We start from the raw sequence: 21829 nt of genomic DNA, 5'->3' as shown, positions 1-21829 counted from the left end.
TCTATATCAAACATCCACGGAGTGAAAAGTTATCTCTAATTTCTTTTTCCCTCAACAAAGCAAAACAAAAATCCATCTATTTAGCCACAAAGTGGTAACTTGCTGCAGAATGAAGTAGTAACTCTTGGTTTCTTCAGAGTTCTGGTAGATGTGGGAGCTGAATGTTGATAGGGACAAGACTAGATACTACTTTTCAACTTTGCAATCTTACCCTGCCTCTGAGATGGGAAGCAGCCTCCAGTTTCTTTCCTTCGCCTTCAAGAATTTCAGGAGAACCATGTACTATGAGCAAATATCATGTTCAGATATAATTAATTGCAAGTCTGCCAGTTGTTATTGAGTAAAGTGTCTCCTGCAAAATTAATCCTCACTTCTTGGCAAAGCAATTACCATGAAGTGTTGAAAAAAAGTGGAGAAAGTTTCAAATTCTTTCAGAATTAACTTAAAAAATAAAGTTGCCATTGGCAGTTCTAAGATGAGTCTATCTCATTCTGACCAGTGAAGATAAGAGTAGATTAACACTTCTTTACTAATATTGTATTGAAAGGAAATATGAAATAAAAAGAAGAAGAGTACTACTCTTTTATTATGATACCATGATAAAAGTAAAGAACTGGTGATTGACGGAAATGTCTAATTGTTGGATATTGTCCCTGTGAACAATTTCATTGTAAACTCAATAAGAATTTTCTTGGTTATTTATATAGAGCTAAAATCTTCATAGGCATGTCCTCCTTTTCAAGAAAACAATTTATGAAATTGAATTTGATGCTAGATCATGTTCTGTTCCTTGGAGTGGTGGAACTAGTTATTTTGGTGAATGAGTTTTTTTTGATGTTTTTGGAAGGTGGAGAGGAAGTATCAAGACTTCTCAGAAGAGTCACAAAAGCTCTACAGTCTATTACTCAACTCAAGCATTGATTTTCTGAACACGTGGAGATGTGTCTTAGACCCTCAAAGACGTCCTGTGTGCCAGAGGCTTTGGGCCATCTCAGAAGTTTTTTCTCCAGGAAACAGAGCCAAGACCATCACACGTGATCCAGTAGCTCCATGAAATGTCATTTGTCCCAGGCCATGTGTGACAATACTTGTCTGTCCTTGAAAGAATACTGTAGGTCCTGAAGCTGGGGAAAACTACAGTTCCTTGCAAGGATGGACACTCTGCAGGGTGGAGGAGGTTAGTGTTCGCAGGAGACCTTCAGAACTCCTGACTGTGAGCCTGTAGACATCCAAAGGGACAGAAAGATGTAGAGCACCACTCTTCCTTGTCATAGGCTCAGCCTCCAACACTCTTAGTGAAACTTTAGTCCTAATAATTTCTGTTCATTTCATTTTCCTATTCTCTCTCCCTTGATAAATAAAGCACCTGTTATTTACAGCTCTCATCATCCTGCTCCCAATCTAATGAGACTGCAGAAAGTTTCCCTGCAAACTCCCACTCCTTCTGTCAACTTGATTATCTGGGGATGCCTTGTGAAGCTATTCATGCTCTATCACCACCTCCTGCTTCCTCACCTTCTTTCCCCTCTCCTTAGCTGAGGTATGTGCTTGCCTGTCATCTCTCCTCATGTCACTCCTGCTGGGTTGTGTAAGATACAAAAGCTACAAAAGTACCTTTAATTTACTAGTGTTGTAACATAGGCCTTCCCCCACCTTGATTCAACTATCCCCACTGTAATTTGAGAATCTGTCATATTCTCACAATGACAGAGTAAGTTCTCCCAGTGGTGCTCTGGCTTTCCTTTCTCTTCAAGTTTAGATGAAAAATAGGAAGTCTGGGAAAGGTACCTTTAATTCCCAGTAAACAAGAAAAAGTTTGGAGGCTGTGCAATCAGAGTAGATCTTGCAGCTTAGAGAATTAAGAGAATATTCCTTCAAGAGGACTGAGTCACTGAGGGTGTCTTATGTGAAACTGCTTCATGGGAATCAATATAAAATGTTCTCACAGGAAAACTGTTGATGAAAATGCCATGAGAACGGTTTCTGAAGAGTTTGGTTTATGAAAGGGGACTGATGCAATGACAAGCATGGAAGCAGAACTGTAGCAAGTCATAGAATCATAGAATGGTTTGGGTTGGAAGAAACCTTAGAGACCATCTGGTTTCAAACCCCCTGCTATGGGCAGGGACATCTCCCACTGGACCAGTTTGCTCAGAGCCTCATCCGACCTGGCCTTGAACATTTCCAGAGATGGGGCAGCCACAGCTTCTCTGGGCAACCTGTCCAATGCCACAGACCTTGGGGGCCAGGCTTGGAACCTGGGGATGATGTCTCTGAACTCCAGGAGGCACACTGTGTGTGTGGAGTTCAGCAGTGTTGTGCTGGCTATGACGAAGATTTTACTTACAGACCACCCTCAAACCCACAAAAACCTTGACAATGTCATGTGTGGACTGTTCCACAGGGTATTTGGAAAGACCTGCAATGTGAACACAAGCACCATTACAAATGAGAGGAGGTACCCAAGTTTTCATGAATCTGAAATACTTGAGGTGAACATTTTTAGAGCCAACAAATGACTGGTAATGTTGATATCGGGGTGTTAAGGCTCAAAGAACAAAATGTTTATGCCATAATAATAATAATAACAACTGATGTTATTAACCCATCAAAAGCTGTTGCAGCACAACAAAACCATTCCTTAGCATGCTGCACACAATATTCCTCTACAAACCAGTCCTAGACCTGATCACTCAGCTCTCCCTGCCTGCCTAGAGTTCATGTTCTTCCTTTCCACCACCTATCCCTCTAGGTCTTCTTGCTTGTCCCAAGCTTGCCTTCAACCTGGTGCCTGACCCGATTTAAGATGCTGGCATCCAAACTGGTCTTTCTCCTCTCTTCCTCTTTTGCTGCCTACTGCAAAACTGAGAATGTGTAAAGTCAGTACTTTTATTTCTCTTAAGCTGTAAGTTCACAAATCTCTATTTTGAGCTGCTTGGTCTGACATAGTCTGAGCATTCCTACAGAAGCAGAACTGTCTGGCCAAGTCAGGTGGAAGCACTTGCACAACAGACTGGATAGAGAACCACTTTTTTAAGAACTTGGGTTTGGATCATTTGTCTTCAAGCACATGCAAAGATAAGTAGAATTGTAAAATGGGTGAAGTGGTAAATATTGCAGAAATGCTGACAAATTCCATGGGATATACTGGGCCTGTAAGTCTGCATCCCTCCTCGATTTCAGTTTTGCATAACATCCTTCCTCTCTTTGTGATTCAGACTGCTGAAAGAAGGACTTTGTAAAATAGATAGCATCCTCCTTGGTGCCAGGGGTGGTTGTGGTACACAAATCTTCCATTGCAAGACTAACATGTGCCTGCAGCACTTAATAGAAGCATTTGGGTTTAAATTCTGATTGATTCATATCAACAAAGAATAAGACTCTCAAGGTGAGAGTGACAGCTAAGGGCCACCAGGATGAGTTTAGGTGAAGAACAGATTTCTGTGAAGGCTGGGGCTATGCTAAGCAGGCTTGAAAAATATGAAGTTTCATTTTTGTAGCTGTAAAAAGTTTACACAATGCAATGTTTATGGAGAAGAAGATCTAAAGCTGTGTCCTTTCCTGATTTCTCCATAACTCTCATGTTTGATGTTTTTGCAAAGCGAATGTTAGCTCTCCAACAGGGTGATTGCCTAAAAGGTTTTCTTTTTATTTAGAATTTACACATCTTTCTGCTGTTTTCAGAAGGATGGCCTACAAAAATGAAGGCTGGAAGGAAGAGAGAGGCAAATTAGGCAGCACTATTTATGTTCAGCAGGGAACATGGAGACATGGTCCAAGGAACTCTGATCTCTTTACAAAAAGTCAGTTTCACATGACATATTCCAAGAATATTCCCAAGGGTTTAGTGGTCAGATTTGTCCTCTATTTGATTCTACGTTAGCATTTACGATCCTATAGAATCGTTCTTTTTGCATTTACATATCGAGTATCATTTGGGTTTGTCAAACAAATTTTTTTAGAGGACTTGTCCTCATAGACCTCACACAGACCAAAAAAAAATCTTCTTACTGCTTTTAGCAGTCTAAATCCTAATATTCCAGAAGGAAATCAATCAACTAATTGATGCTCAAAATGCCTCCTGTTCCCAGGCTCTCCAAACAACATTGCTGGCAGCTCTGTTCATGGTGTCCCCAGGCTTTACTCTCTTATTTGGGTTGATCTTTGAAAAATCGTGGTAAAAGTGGTAACCTGGGACAAGACCCCAGCTTATTGATGCACACTGAAGGACAATGAGATCTAAAGTGTCTAATTAACTGTAAAGTATTTCCCTATCTGTAATTTAATATAAATATAAAGGAGAGTGTGTAACCACAAAATACAATCCTATTGCTTCAAAAATAATATCAGAAATATGAGAGTCAGAATAGTTATGTGTAATTCGCTTTATAATGTTGAATATTGTGACCTGGACAAGGACTTTGTGGATTAGAGTGGGTTATTAAGAAGTTAGTTCATCATTAAAGGCATAAGCTTCCTTTCCTTAGGAAAACAGATTTTTTAATTATTTTTGCTTCAGAAAGCTGCTGAGTGAAACTCATATAATGGCACCAACTGTCAAACTTATCATGTCTCAGTTATATTAACACCTTCTTTTGAAGTTCCTAACATGTAAAATGCAATTTACTATAAAAGGTTTCAACACCTACTGAAAGGAATTCAAGAATAGAGAAATGCTGCATTTCAGCATGAGCTTTGGAGAGTTCAGGCAGTTTCTTTGCTGCTGCTTAGAAATCTTACATGTTGGGGAAATTGGTGGTGTGTTCTCCTATCTTAATAATAGAAAAAGAGAGAGAAAATATCACTGTTTATTTGAGAGGTTTGGAAATGCTCAAGTGTAACACGGATGATGATCTGGAGATCAGCAAAGCAGGTCAGTTAGCACAAAACCAGCCTCTACCAAAATGTAGTAAAAAAACTTCAGTGTGGTTTAAATTCAATGTCACTGTATGGACTGTGATTCTTATCTTTGTCTTTCGCCCCTTAAGCCCCAAAGAATTCTGCTGAAATGAAAGAGAAAAACATCTTTGCAAAACTTATGCATGACAGGGAGAACACAACTGAGGGTTTTATCCTGGTTTTTGAAAGTTAAACGCCTTTGAGTAGGTTTTCTCTCTGTCTGGAGCTAATATGTAAGGTTTTGTAAACACACAAAACTTCAGCATTTCAACTATGTTACTGTATTGTATATATGTATTGTATATAATTGAAATGATTACACTCACAGGATGTGTGAATGTCCCATCCCTGAAAGTGTTCCAGGACAGGTTGGACAGGGTTTGGAGCAACGTGGTCTAGTGGAAGGTGTCCCTGCCCATGGCAGGGGGGGGCTGGAATGAGATGATCTTTAATGTCTCTTCCAGCCCAAACCATCCTATGATTCTCTGTAGTTGGGGACACCTTTTTTGTATTTGTGGAAAAAGCTTTATCAGTGTTTTAGTTTCATACCAGTATAACTGATATCAAACACAGTCATAACAGTATCACCATAAACGTGGCCTAGTTTCTGATTTCCATGTTTCAGTAGTTAGGCTTCTATCTGAAATCGTCTTCTGAGGACAAAATCAGTATTTACAACAGGTCACAAATTATTACTTGGATAATTCATAGGAAACTTTTCAAGATTTCTTTTCTTTACCTCCATTGTATTTCAAAGGCCTAAATTATCCCACATGATTATGCTTCTCCATCTGCAGCTGCCACTCATTTTCTCCTAGGCAAGAATTTTCTGTTCTTCCCTTTCTAGATGGTTGACAGGGATGTCTGGGTTTCAGGGGGCTGGAAATGCTTAGTATTTTTAAGGGCTCCTTTCAGATTCATTCCAAGTGGGACACCTAAAAACCCACAAAGGTATTCAAATCTCAGAGTAATTTTGGAAATCTTAGCAATGTGCTTTTAACAACAAATGGCACGAATCTAGTTTTAGAGAACCTTCTTCCAGTCGTTTCTACCTGGAAGTCATGATTCTGCAATTGAAGTGAAAGCTCTCTGAAAGCTATTCTTCTCCTCTCTAGCTACAAATGAGCTATTTATTTATGACTGAAGAAGTGTTTTCCTGTTCAGCTATCATTTTTTTATAGTTAAGTTATAAATAACTATTGTAACAAAGCCTTAGGCTTCTGAGCTCCAGATAAGGCTGAATGCACTTTATGAGAAGCAGAGCATCTTTGGACAAAATGCCTGGAATGGAAACAACAAAGACGAGTGGATTATATAATCTGAACACAAAGACTCCTCTTCCCCCCTTCCTATCACTGTCCACTGAATTCTGCATCATGCACAAAGCACAGCAGGCGTTCAAACGAAGCTCTAATGTGTCATTGTCATTACCACAGCATTATTTACTACTGCTATGTAAGATTTCTATGGAGAGAATTTCACAGCTGAGAAGGATCTTGTTTTATTGTGAGCAAATGTAAAGTAATTTTTGTTTCCAAAGACTAAGGAGAATAAAACTAAGAGTCTGAGTTTTTGCTGTCTAATTATGCCCACGTTATCCCCCCACACACATCCCTTTTTTCACAGCTCTTCAAATGAGGAGATCAAGATTAAGACTGCTGAGCTGATAAAGTTCACCTTTATATAAAGCCATGACTTTACTCTCCTAAAAAAGTTATTTATAAATATTAGATAACCTTGAGCTCTCAACATAATCCTGTGGTCTGGGGATATGGAGCGATTCATACTGAAAAATGAACCAAACCCCCTACCTTTAAAAGCACTCTTTGCTTGTAATATGTTTCCATGCCTTTGATAAGTTTCTCTAAATAACAAATTCTGACCATGTTTCCTTATGTTTGCCGCTAAGTTTAGCAAATAAGTGTGTATTTAAACATTAAATAAATGGTAGACCATCTCAGGAGTTGCATGAGTTCCCTGGCTGGTAGAAAGAAGCATGAGACATTATTTATTACTTTGAAATCAGCAGAAGTGGATAAATTCTTTTGCTTTTGTTTTCACTGAGCCTTGACAGTAGAAGTTTTAGATAACTGATGAACTAAACAGTTGCAAGAGGTTTTAACATCTACAGATGACCACATAACTTAGGGAATGCAATAGATACAGTTATCATTGTGAGTAGATAATAAACAGGAAAGGCAGGAATTAATGTCATTTCTCATAGAGCTTTTCCCTGTTATTATCACTCCTAGTTTTGTTGCCTCTCCTAATCTGCATTGCAGTTGTATTTTAGCTGGAAAGCACCCATTTCCCTATATGGTTGTGCCTGATTTTTTGCATCCAGGAAAATTTCAATAGAAAATGCATAGTGAATTTAGGGGCATGTAGTTCTGGAAAGGAGATATGATGAACTGGGGTTTTAGGGAGATTAATTCCTGTTTAGTATCATCAAAGGAGGACCTGATCCTTTTGTGTAAATGTGTCCTTTAGTCTGTACATAAAACTGGTAATCTACAAAGATTATGAATTTGAAAAATGCAAGTACAATGGATACCTTTAATAACAGATGTAAAGGACCTGGTGAACCCCCAAAGTATCTGCAATGTGGGGTTGACTAGTACATAGCTCAGGAAAATGGTCAGGACATGGGCCATTTAGCAGCACAGTCAGAGCTGAACGAGGTATATCACAAACTCCAGCTACCGGTAGGATGTTCTGGGATGGGATCCAGACAAAATTGCAACATCTAGGAGGGAAACTAAGATCTGCCTTTATGTATCTTTACCTCAAAAGTTCATTAACTTGACCATTACCTGGGGATGGCTTTACACTGGCTTCTGAGCTCTATATTGTAGCACTTTTGCTAAACCTGAACTAGCTAAATGACAAAAATCTATTTAACTTAAAATCACAAGAGCAATAACTTGTATTGGTACGTTCATACTATAATAAATGCACCTTTTCAAATGGTTGTACTCTCAGGTGATTTGATCTCTGGCTTTTCTTTTTCCCATCTAGGACAGTTGAGTTGTTTGCAGGGCGTCCACGATTGTGTTTTCCAGCCCTTTTTTGCCAGCAAAATAAAAGACAGAATTCTGACAGCACACGCTCAAAGCACTGTGCAGACATTAATTAACAAGCGAGAGATGATGAACAAGTGGTGAAAAGTTTCAATGCTTCTGTCTCGCCTTGAAAACCCGAGCAGAATGGCCCAAGCTTCCATGGACCAGCCAACTATAAATGCCAGCCGGGAGCAGCGTGACAGTGTTCAGACTCGAAGCCTGCAGTCAAACTGTCAGTGGCATCTAATTAGCGGAGTTCTAGATCAAGAATAAAATGTGTTTGACTCTTTATAAATATGATGTGTAAAAATGTACATAATGACATGCTGCTGCTCTACATCCCCCTTAATGTTTTGACAAGGGGCGTCAAGTAGTGAAAAACTGCAAAGTGCCAAAGTGTTTCAGCTACTTCATGTTAGCGGCTGAATTCTCCATTTCAGTTTCTTCTGTGCTGGGGTCCAGAAATGGGCCAGGCTCTGAGGATAAGTGAAGGTTGTTCAGTTTTATGATGTTAGATTTTTTTTTTTTTATTATTTTTAGCAAAAATTTGAATATCTAAAACGTGTTAGAGAGGAGATTTCAACTGACGGAGGCAGTTGAAATCTCTCTGCAGAGGACCCAAGCTCAGGGTTACTTCTGCAGGACACCTTCTGTGTTCTTAGGCACACTGTTTAAAACGAAATTCCTGCTGTTGGCTATTAAATGTGTGTTTCACACTTTGTGGGTGCTTGGTACAGGGTCTGCAGGTCATCTGCTTTGAATAAATCAAAGAGTTCACAGGTAAAATTGATTATTGATTCTTTCAAGAGAACAATAAAATGATGGAAACAGATGCACTTTATAGTGGTCTTTTTTTTTTTTCATTACCAGAAAAAAATAAGCCTTGCATAACTCCCTGGTAAATGGGAACCTCAGTCTATCCCTGTGAATTTTCAGCAGTATAAGTTGGAATCACAGTTTCCTTTTGCTCCTTTAGTAGCTGAAACAGAGAGGTACCCAGTTAAAATCTGTGCTGTTCTGGAAAGATCTTGCTTCCTTTGATTGACAACAGATCAAATCTGAAATTATTAGGCTGTTGACTTAGGTACCAGAGTTATGCAACTAAACTAAGTGAGGTAAAACCAGGTCAACCCTTGCCTCTCCTTCTCCTTCTCTGAATAGTATAAACTCTTTGTCTAACAGAAGTGCTATACACAAAATTCAATAATCTTTGCAAAAACCCATGGATGTTACAAAAGAGAGGCAGTGTGGAAACGCTGGGAAGAAATCAATCATTCTGTCTTCGGAGCAAAGTCTGAATACTGTACAGTAAATGAAGCTTGAGAAGATTGAATGAAATCAAAAAAACAAAGTATTGTCTTGCTGTTCATCAGTAGCTGACTGTCCACTCTGTTCTCTAAATGAGGCTGGGACCTCGTAGAAAAACAGTCATGTAGTTAAAACAAAAGAGACAGGAGGGGCAAGTAGATGTTTTTTTTCCTAAGGTTTAAAGGACTGACTTTTTAACATGAATTTAGTTAAAAGAATTTTTTGTTTTTGCAACTATACATATATGCAATATATAAATGTAGTTTTCCTATGATTATATTTATTCATCATGAAACACTTTCTGGTGAATTGCTGGAACATGTAACTGATGTAAGAATATTAATACATTAGTAATTTAGTTATTGAAGAGGCTGAGATGTAGGTGGCTATGTCTGTGGAATATAAATGCCAGCTAATGCAGCACAAAAGTGCAGAGTGACTAACTAAAATTACCTAAGTGTTACAAACAGGTCTCCACAGCTATAAAGCAAAGATCTGAATCTTTGCTCATTTACGTGAGTTTTATGCTTTGGGAGCTCCTAATTTACACAGATGTCAGAGAAAGAGAATCAGCCCAATTATAGTCTGAATTTATTGTGCCATCACATTAGCCAATTTAGCTATTTCAGTGATGACCACATCATTAACATCTTTTCAGGACAGCAATAATGGAGTCATTTTTATTGCTGTAATTAATATTGATGGCAATGAAACAAGCAATATAGGTACTTGACTCATATATATTGCAGAAAAGTATTGCAAATGTAAGTAACTTCCTGATAATTTTTTCCTGTTATTGCTAGTTATACAAGCTCATACTTGTCAGAGTTATTTCAGGTAATTCCATATAATTTATGCTGAAATATATAAAAAAAATTATCCTCAAAGTAAATTTCAGCCATAGCACAAAAAATCTTTCATGAGTCACAGACAAGTAACCCTGTCATCTGTCTTAGATAAAACATCTAACTATTAGAGTTTCAGGGTTCCCTAAGGAAACTTGGGATAGAATAATAGAGATATAAAGAAGGAAAACTATCCCAAACATTCATTCTGGAGTAATCCCCAAAGAAAAAAAAATCCTTCACTTGCAAAATATTATCGAGCAGAAGAATGTAGCAAGTGAAGGGTATGTTTTTGTATTACTCTAAAAAATAAGGGAAGTTGGGAGAAAACTTTAGTGATAATTTACTTTTATAACACAGAATCATAGATCATCTGTACCTCACTTTTGTCTCTCACAAGAAAAAAAAAAAGAGAAAGACTTTTTAGGATATATTGTAAAGCTTATTATTTCTCTCATAAATATGAAGCAAATTTGCAGTTGCCTGATTTTAAATGTGATAGAAAAATCCATGACTTATAGATGAAGAGATTTTTTTCAATGGGGTCACCATTCCAGTTTCCATGGCATGACAAAACTTCCCTGTAAAATCTATAAGGAGAGACAATACTTTCTCCAAGTCAGAATTAGGTAGCCCAAATTCTTACTTGCCCACACATGTGTACATTCATGAAAATATGGAAATTGTCAATTTATGACCCATTCAAACTACTTCCCATTAGGATCCATTGGTTCCTGTCCTTAATACAACTGCTGTTTCTTTCACTCTAAAAGTTTCTTCCAGTTTCTTGTGCTGATAACTAGCAGACGTTTCCAATGGGAAAACATCGTCAAAGATTTCAGTTGGTATATTTAAAAATATTAAAAATATGGGCCTGATCCTCAGCTGATGAAGATGTTCATGGCTACACTGAAAGTCATCTTGTTCCACCACTTTATATCAGTCAGGGCTTAGAAACTAAAGCCTAGTTTTTGCAAGAGGCTTTGAGAGAGGGAGATCTTTTAAACCATAAAGGACCAAATTCTAATTTGATGAAACAGAGGAATCAGTTTTTATAGGGAGATAACTCCCCTATAAATCCTGAAAACTGTTTATAAGACAGTTTATTGTATGTGTTTATTCTCCTTTCAAATACAGTGACAAATGGTTATTTTAAAGTGGAAATTAAAGTATTTCGAGAAGAAAATTTGCAAATTCCTCTGCGTCCTCTGCTGTACTTTCATTTTGAATAAGCACTAAGTAAAAAAAATAAATTGGAACAACAATTCTCTAGGAAAAGAGCAGACATTAGTATCAATGATTTAACCAGTACTGAGTTATTAAACTGGATTTTGGAGGGGGACCCATACTTATGGGTGAATTCCAGGATAAATGTCTTTTGCACTTTAAAATTATTCCTGCATTTTTCAGATTTTTCCTTTACTACCCTGGACCAACTTTTGCAACAGGGGAGAATTTATTCACATTATTTCCAGAGGAAAAGAAACCATCTGGGTATGGTTTAAAATTTGTTAGGATGCCCACAAAATGGATAAGGGTGTTGCAATTCCAGTTTCATGTAAAAATTGTCTTCTTTTCTGGAGTGAATTAGATGTGCTGTTCTCAGATGATGTATGTTCTCAAAAAATCTTCCCCTGTTTATTTTTTTTTCCATTGGTTACTGTCTTTGTTTTCTTCTTCAGTCTTAAATAGAGAGAGAAATAAACTGGTGGGGAAGCATCAGATTCAGCAAGACCATATTACAAGGCCAATGGCAAAATCAGCATTAAAACTCTTCAACTAAACTGGGATAAAGTAGATATTACCAAAGAGATGATTAAAATTGGGAGAAAAAATGCCTTAAAAAGGCTAAAAACCCCAAAATAATGTTTTAGGTGCCAGGTTTCAGAGAACACATATTTTTCTGTTAAGAATTTTCTTACCACTTTCTTTATTTCCAGCCTACCAGACTGTCTCCCCAAGTGGTTCAGAATGGCATAATGCTTTATAATGCACATAATGTTTTATCTATATATGATTTAAATAAAATTATGACCATTACAAATGACCAACTGCTATAACAGGTTTTATGTTTGTCATAAATTTTTAACACGTAAGAAATGAATCAAAATGTATCTTCCCTATGGTCATTAAATAATAACTCTGCATTGCCTATCATACTTAGGTATCCTATTTTAAAACCTTGTGAAGAAAAGGCAGTAATTAGGCTGATAGATATTTTGATAAGGGAATAGTAATGTCTTTTGCAATGATAATGCAAAGGATGGAAATTCCATCTACTCATTCTGCTGACTTTTATTACTCAGGCATTACACAAATGCAGTTTCGGGGAAATGAAGGTGAAGGACCCTCAAGTGATATTTGGAGAAAAAATGAGTGATCAATGTGGTGCAAGAGGTAACGATATGTTTGATGCCTCAATACTTTCCCATGCTGAGGTGAAAACATAAACAGTAAAAAAAGTGAAGGACAGTACTGTCTAAGCAGTTACCACGGTGAAGACCTGTTTATGCACCAGTTTTAAGAAATTTTATTTGAGGGTAGCGTGAGTTTCACCACTTTCTTAATATTTCTTAAGCTTTTTTAAAAAAACTGGAACAAGTCAGAGTTAATTTAATCTAATACTGACACCTGCATGTTTCAGTGGGTTGGATGGCCACAGTTCATTATACCTCTTTAAAGAACTTTGTAATATCCATGGCTCTTAAATCCAAATTTTAAAAAAGGAAAATACCCCCATATTTGTCGTAGGATAACTTCACAACTGCTTCTGCAGTGTTCATATGTGGCATTGTGGGACCTCACCTGAGAATGCACCTTGACCTGTGGTGCTTGAAGATTTGGATAAAGTGAGGTAAACACAGCGCCACTGTCCTTAGGGACTGTGGGTTTTCCAAAATGTTTAGAGTGAAACATCCTCATCTGACAAATGTCAAAAGAATTCACAGAATTACAGAGTGACAAAGATTTGATTTAGAAAGGACAATAAAAATATCATCTACTCCAAGCCCCTGTCCATGAGCAGGGACACTTTTCACTACATCAGGTTGCTCAAGCCCCATCCAGTTTGACCTTGACCGATGAGGAATAAGCCACAACTTCTCTGAACAAGCTGTTCCATGGTTTCATTGCCCTCTTTGTGAAGTATTTCCTCCTTATGTTCCACCTAAATCTACCCTCTTTCACTTTGATGCCATCATTCTGTATAGAGAGCATTTTAAATGTGGGATCAGCTCAGTTCATTGATCAATGGAGAATCCAGCCAGCTAAGAGTTCACTGATTTTCTATGAACACCTAAGTGTCTGCTTAGGTATGTTTTCATCTGTAAAAGTGGGAAGGAAAAATTGAATCAAATACAAGCAGTGAATTTTACAATATTTTATATTTTAAGTAACTCAATTTTCACAAATTGTTCCCAATTAAATAGAAAGAAAACCCCCACTTCACTTATGTGCAGATGAATGCATAAATTACTTGGTTTCAAAAATAGTCTTGTCCAGATATTTCTCTGCTGAAATTAGCAGGAGGTTTTCTACCATCATCGTTGTGAAGTCAACCAGAACTTTCAAAATTCCCACACTGAAAGTCGAAATAGTTGGGCCAGGGAGGTAATTTTTTTTAAAGACATATCTGGGTGACAAGATATAGGAGTAATCTAGTTTTTAAAAGAATGAGCAATTCTCTTGCAGTCAGTGGAGAGAATAGACATCCAAGAGACTTTTCAGCCTAAACCAGGTAACTCAGGTCACATGAATGACCCTTAGAAGCATTTTTTCCTTTCATTGACTATGAATGAACATCCTGTCTATGTTGAGTAGTTCAGAAGCTGGTGTCTAATTTTTAAATGCCTAAAGTTTAGTGCAACGAATTCCATCCTCGTGGCCAAAGTTTGATCAAGAAAACCCAAACAACAAAACTCTAATATCTTCTTAGTGTAGCTATATATCTTTGTAAATGGGAAAAAGATGGATTTGAAAATTGCACTTGTTTTCTCAGAATCAAAATAACTGAAAAGATTCACTCAAAGACAACTGTCTTTTTTGGTGTTTTATTCATTTAGATAACAGGGGAGAAATTACTCTAAAGAGATGTCAGTTGAAATTTAAGGAAATAATCACCTAGAATGCAATGGGATGCTTGGCAAATTTTTACTGTCAGAGACAGAAAAAAGTAAAATAGGAAAACAAGTGTCTTCAATAAACACTTGCTTACACACCCAGTGGATACCCCGAAATTACTAAATTAGGGGATATGTGAAGGAATTAGATAGTGGATACCAAACCTTATAGAAGTGTTACTATGCTAGCTTTGAAAGATGAGGCTAATTTATACTTTGTAGATTTGCAAAGGTCAGGTTGTTTGTTATACAAATCAAAGAGTTGTTTTCAGAGTTTCCTCATTCTAGGTTAACACACCGTTAAAGAAAAAAATTTAACACATTAGAAGGTCTTGTAAAAAGTACTAGAAAATAATAATAAAATAATTTCTGTGATGGTTCTGGTGAGATAAAATTTAACACTGAATAATTAATTTTTTTTTCTGGCAAAACTTAGAACTTCTTAGTAGCTGTACAGGGATTTTTTTCAAACTTATTTATTCTAAATTTCAAATATTTTCTGTAATTCTCAATGAACGAACATTTAATAAATTGTTGTTAATTTTCTTCCTAAGACAAATTGTAAATATTGTTAATTAATTAATTTCAACTAATATATAAGTGTGATTTTCATAATCAGAGTTGAAGTAATCAGAAAGTTTCTCAGAAATTTCCCTTAAAGTTAAGAGCTCCAGTTTGCATGTTAATTTCTCACAGCCTATAAATTACAGAATCATACAATCATAGAATGGTTTGGTTGGAAGGGACCTTAAAGATCATCTGGTTCCAATCCCCCTGCCTTCTGGGGGAATATATCACTTGCTTTCCATATGACAGCAGTTGTGATTCCACTCCAATCTGGGGCACATTTCAGGTCATATCCCTTGAACTTGACAAAGAAAATGTTATATTTTCTTGGAATGTGAGCTTAACCCTGTCTTTAGCTGGAGATTCACTGGCAAAGTGGTCCGTGGTGGGATCTCACTGTAAGACATAAGTCCTCTCCTCCTCAGGTTTTTTTTGGTATGGTCAACCCAGGAAAATAATAAAATTATGAATGCAACCTCATAACCCAGACTAGATTGCTCAAATTTCATTGGTTTGTCTTGGGATTTGTAATTAAAACATTAAAATAAATAAATAATAATTAAAAAAAAGCACATCTACAAAACACAGTCTTTATTGAAACTGCAGAGATCTACATTTCAGTTCTCAATGTCATCCAAGCCAGTAGTTTCATAGTGATATTTATAAACTAATGAGAGATGATTCTAGAGAACCTTCTTAGATAAATTAAAACAGTGATTTGTAGCCAGGGATTTCTAAATTTAAAATCATAAAAATAATAGAATTATGGAATAATTTGGGTTGAAAGAGACCTTAAAGATCACCTAGCTCCAAACCTCCTGACATGGGCAAGGATGGCAGAATGTGTTGAAAAGCTGATGAAGTTCTATGACTCAAAGTCTGATTAACCCAAGATACAGGACTTTTAGAACTTCCCTGCTTACTGTACTTCTCTAATAACTTTAGAAGCCACTGGCCAATTTGACAAGATGGTGGTGTCTCAAAATATGAAATTCCACAGACAAAGACAGAGGAAGGTTTATTTTCAGCGAAAGTACAAATTCAGCAGTTCCTGTTGTCTGTCCAACCAGTTGAGTTAACGAAGGATGGGAGAGTAGCACCATCCCAGCATGAGTGGTCCTTGCTTGGAGAGGGTTGGAGGACTTGGGATGCGTGGGGACCTTGGTGGCACCGCAGGAAAGAAGTCATACTGCAGTGGCTCTACACCATGTTTTGATGTGGAGAAGTGCAGAGAGGCAGGACCTCAAATTGCAGAAAATCAGGTCTCATTAGTCCCACTGTACAAAGGGCAGCTGGTTTTACATAGGGATAGTTACCAGGCAAAGAGCTTGGGCTTTATAGTGTGGCATTATTAGCAGTGGACTAACACATGTAGGCCCAATTTTATTTTCAGTTCCACTGATATGTTTACTGTGCTTCTAATTTGCAGCAGAATAACTAATATTTGAGTCTGAGTTTCTCTGAGATCCTAAAAAAAAGGACAGTAATTTTTTTCTGCATTTTTCTTACTCAGTAGAGTCTAATTATGACTCTTGACTACCTTGTAATAAAGACCATGCTATTCTGTAGATCAAACCTATCAGCAAAATAATAGAGCTTTATTTTTTGTATGCTGTCTTTGAGATGTAGAGTTACTGTGTTTTTTTTACCCTTCCCCCATCAAGTATTTATACATAAATATGTACAATTTAATGTTTAACCAAAGCCTAGATTAATAATTTGAAAGCATTTTGGAACTCATTCTTTTAACTATAAAATGCTGAAAATGAGGAAAACCATAATGATTTAGTCTGGTCAACATTTGAAAGTAAAAATAAGAAAATCAGACTATAGTCTTTAAATTCACAGTGCTTGTTCCCTTCAGCTATGCTTTTGCATGCTTACTCACTGACTTTGAATTTCAGAAGTTTCAAGCCTTTGGGGAACTTGTTTGTATTTGAAAATGTTGTGTTGTTCCTAGGAATAATCATAATGGCACCTTGCTCTTGCATACCGTGGAGCATTGCATACTGATGTAAATACCTGAGCTAATTATTCCTCTCTATAATCCCATCCAACATTTCTGACACTTTGATTTTTGACAACATTCCCTCTAGTCTTAATATTACAAACAGGACTAGTGGTGAACACTCAAGAGGGCATTTTTCCACTGAAATAATTGATTATATTAAAAAAAAAGAAAGGAAGCTAATATCAGCACTGCTCTTCCTCTTTCAGTGCCATCTTCAGTGCCAGCTTTCATCTTTCATTGTCGACATTCAACAACATTTAAAGCATTTCCTTTGAAGCCAAAGTGCATTGAAAAGAAGGCAGATAAATATAATATTTTTAAAAAAAGTCATTAAATTATTTTTAATTTATTTGTTCAGGATAGAGATGTTTTGGTAACTCTGATCATTTTTTAGAATTTTGACTTTTTTCCCTTTACTTGAGGATCCCAAATGTTCCTCTCTGCTTCTGGTTGTACTCTCCCTACTGTCACTGTGCATGGCAATAGAGGGATGACTGCAACCAGTGCCTCAGAAAGAGTTTTTTTCCAAGCATCCAATGAAACAAATTAGAATGAAACTGAAAATTAACATCAATAAAAAAGAGCACACACTCAAGATGAGCATCAATCTGATTCTTCACATGCATTTCTTTATTAGACATCTGTCAAGTTAAAAGAGGGGAGACCTGCAATTTGGTAGTGCAAGTGCAAACCTTAAGTCCCACTTGATCTGTGAAAGTACTTGTGATTAAGCACTAAATTGGATGCTCAGAATTCCAGGTATGACTCCCAGGTCATTAGTTTTCAGTCATTCACTGGATCACTTTGTTCTCAGGTCACCTGCACAGAATCAGTAAGTCTCCATAAATATTTAGATTTTTGAAAATCTGTTGGGGTCTGTGTCTTCACTAAATAATTCCCAGCATGCCTGGCAGTCTCTGTGCTGTCTCCAAAGCTGCCACCACTTTGGCAGAGCTCGATGTCTGACTACCAGCTCTGTCCAGGACACATCAGCAAAGCTTTCCTCCATCGCACATCCCTCGGGGGCCCAATGTGATGAGCAAATTCAGAATGAGAACACTGATTTTTTTCACTGTAAAGCAGAGCTGGTGATAGGCATTTTTCTTCAAAATACCAGGAGGAGGAGGAAGAGGAGGAGGAGGTGGTGACACCTACATTTATAAAGGGCGCAGAAAGATGTGCAAGACTTTTAAAAGCAAAAAGTTGAAGTGAATCAAAATCTCTTGGGGTCCCATCCTGGAGTGGGAATTTCTCCATTTCTGCTTCAGGTACTATTTATTCAATTTAGTCAGTGCGTGCTTCCTGCAAAAAAAATAGACAGGTAAAGTATCAAGAAGCACATTATCTACCCATAGCTAATACTTTTGACTCATTTGTCTGAACCCAAATATTTCTTTCATTGTGTTAATCAGCAACTACCCCCTCACTAGTTCCCAGAATGTGGCCTATAAAGCACCATTACAACAAGAAGGAAATCTGGGACTAGGTTTGGGATGCAGCAAGTAATTGTGCTCAGGACTACCAGTACTACTGTGCCAGAGATCCTGTAGGACACCACTGTGCTGAAGGCACCAGGGCAACCCAGAAGAATTATGTCATGTTTTGATTTGGGATCGAGTGAAATATGTAGGGACGTCACTTTGCTTTAACTTTGCCTTTATGCAGCATGTAGGCTGGGGTACTCTGAAGCTGTAGAAAGTTTTCCCCCACTGAGGAAATATTTTCAATATCCTGCCATTATTATCTAAAATAATTATGAGAAAAAAAACTTGTCTTACCCCTGCTTCATGACAACTTTGATGTTGAAGAAGGGATTTCTTGAAAATACCTAATTAAAGGGAGCAGAAAAGGGCAATGAATGAATTACCCCTGTAGTTTTATGAAGCCAAAAAATAATCAGTGCCAAATTAGGAAGTTATCCTTTGTATAATTTTATAATTATAGGGGGGACTTACACCAGCCTGCCCCTGGCATCAACTTTGTCTGCTATTTCATCACTTAGACTTTAACGCTGTCTTTTCCTTTCTATACTAAACAGCCAGGAATATCTCTCATTTTGGAAGACAATCAGCATAAGCTGGTAAGAGGGCAGCCACAGATTTTTCAGAAATAATGAGTAGAGAATTTATGCATTGTCTAGGCCCTGCAGTGCCTGAATGATGCATTCAAGGTCTTTGCTTTTGCCTGTTTTTTTTTTTGTTTCTTTGGTTGGTTTTACTAAACAACTCAGCCCAAATGAAAAAAATTACTTCAGAGGAGATGTTATGCTCTGCTGCATGTTGATGCTCATGAACCCACATGCAAAAGCATATGTGTGTTACAGCTCCTCTTCTCAACTTTGGCCAACTTTGTTCCCATTTATCCTTGAATCCCATGTTCTGATCATAGGCTCCAACATTTGGACTCCAAATGCACCTTTTGCTCAGATCTCTATTCTCACTCAGTGCAGCAACTCCTGCTTTTCTCCATCACGAGGGCCAAGCTCATCTCATCCTGGATTTGTTTCTGCATCTGGAACAGGAAGCCTAAATTTTGACTCTGTCTGGGCTGTTATCAGCAGTGTTGGCTGGAAAAGTGAGATCTGATGTTCAAAACAGAGGCAAGTCACTGCTGGTGCTCGGGTGCTCACTGTCTGCACAAAGGCTTAACATCAGATGAGGGAAGGAAGTTGTCACAGAAAGCTTGGAGTTGTTTTTGCATGACAATTTGAAGTGTTTTATACACCATTTGTCTCTGCTGGGACATTTTTTAATTATATCCAAGTGATTTATGACATCTTACTAAGATGCAGAGCCAAATAAACAGAAGCATTATAGTGAAATTAAACACTGAATTTCTCATCAGTTTACTCAGATTGTACATATTAAACTCTAAAAATGCCTTTTGAAAAGGTATAGTTGGATATTTTCAGTATTACCATGCCAAATCTTTTATGGATCTCTTGAATTTTAGCAGTTCTATGGACAATATGTTAAATCCCACTACATTGGCCACACCAGGTTTGCCACTGAAGCACACTACAAATATTTTGGAAATTAATGTTCGTACACTAGATGCATTAGTCCAACTGCAAAACAGTTCTGGTCTGTAAATGAAGCTCACTTTTTTATCATTAGGTGACCATAAAATGGATTGAAATCATCAGCTGAAAGTAATTCAGAAGATAACTCTCATTTTCAAAATGCGCTCACCAAATGAGATGCTTTGCCCATACACATAACCAGGTTAAGCAAGGGAAAAGATGTGACTAATGTCATTTGTATTATGGCAAATTGTGGAGGTCCTGTGAGATGAAGACCCTTTTCTGTGTATAGCAAAGCAAAAAAGGAAAGGAAAGTCTTTTGAAGCCAGGAAAACAGCTGCTTTCAGAGTATGGAATGACTTTTGAAGTGTTCACAGTTGTCTGGCAGGAAAACTGGGAAGGCAGTTCCAAGGCTTCTAGATTTCCAAACCACTGCCCTGTCATCCAGAACATAAATATTCATATTATTATCATAACAGTCATGTACCACTGCCATTTGTTGGCTGCAGTGCACATGTGGTGACAGGGACTTTTCAGAGGAGCTAATGGAGTGGAATTTTGGTGCTGGAGGTTAAACATCTGTATCTACCTGACCCAATGACTCCTTGACCCTTTTTCCTCCACAGACGTTACACGAGCAGATGGAAAGAGAGTAAAATGGTTTATCAGAACTTAAATAGTTATATAGTCTGCCAGTTTAAATGTTGAGAAGTTCCCAGTTAGATTCTTTGGTTTTAAAATTTCTGTATTTGGGATTTTGAATTGGTTGGGGTTTTTTTTTTTGGGTTGGTTGTTTGTTTTAGTTATTTTCTGTTGGTTCTGTTTTCATTTGTGTTTTTTTTTCTTTTTTTTTCCTGAACTTATCTGAGTTCTTTTAGCTTATTCTCATGTGCTTTTCACATGCTCACCGAAGAAATGTTTTGTGTGTTCAAGCTTTTCACCCTTCCAGCCCCGAAAATAATTACAGAAACATAAGCCAAATGCAGATTCAAGAAACCAAGGATTTATTGTAGATAAGAAAATGTTACTGATATTATCATATAATTGGGAAAAAAAATTGTGATGATGGTGATGCACCGGCACAGGTTTCCCAGAGAAGTTGTGGATGCCCCATCCCTGGAAGTGTTCAAGGCCAGACTGGACAGGGCTTGGAGCAACCTGGTCTAGTGAAAGGTGTCCCTGCCTGTGGCAGGGACATGGAATAAGATGATCTTTACTGCCCCTTCCAGCCCGAACCATTCTATGATTCTGTGATACTGAACGTGAACACTGGGATGCTTTGACTTAAATGCTGAGATGTGCTTTTCTATATGTGAACCAGCTGTCTCAGCTCTCACTGCAGAATATATCATATATATATTACATTAAATTATGTCAGTTAGGACTAGAAAGCTATTCAGCAACTCATTATACACGTCTACTTTGGAGTGAAGTTAGTTTCTAGACTTGAAGTTGGTTTCTGGACTCCATTGACTAAGAGTACAAGGTTAGACTCCTAGCAAACATATAGGCATATGAACACATGAATGAATCAAATAAATATATGAATTCTAACTTGCACGAGTATGAGAAAGGATAAATTGATAACACTGGTTAATTGATGTTTTCAGAGGTGATCACAACAGTCTAAACACTTTGCAATATCAAGATACGAGTAGTTTCTACCTATAAGTAGGAACCAGTTCTACTTCTGATTCCTGCTGTCACTGAAGAATGACTGTAGCAATGAAGAATGTGTTGTGTTTAATCTGTTTTGAACTTTATCAACAGTAGACTTAATTAAGATCTGGTGACAGAACCTCTCAGTGAAAGCAATATAGCAGTCAGGATGAATATGGCTTGGCATTCCTGAATGGATGTGCCAATCTGGCATCTTCCTATGCATAACAGAAACACATTTATCCTAGAGATAATTGAGCCATAATATAAATGGATCCCAATATGCTTTTAAGGTTATTTTCTAGAGTAAAAACATATTTGTTTTATTAGTATTTCTA

The sequence above is a fragment of the Chiroxiphia lanceolata genome, chromosome 5 (assembly GCF_009829145.1).
Source record: "Chiroxiphia lanceolata isolate bChiLan1 chromosome 5, bChiLan1.pri, whole genome shotgun sequence".
In the NCBI taxonomy this organism is placed as follows: domain Eukaryota; kingdom Metazoa; phylum Chordata; class Aves; order Passeriformes; family Pipridae; genus Chiroxiphia; species Chiroxiphia lanceolata.
The sequence above is the reverse complement of the archived record's forward strand: the minus strand, read 5'-3'. Positions refer to the sequence as shown.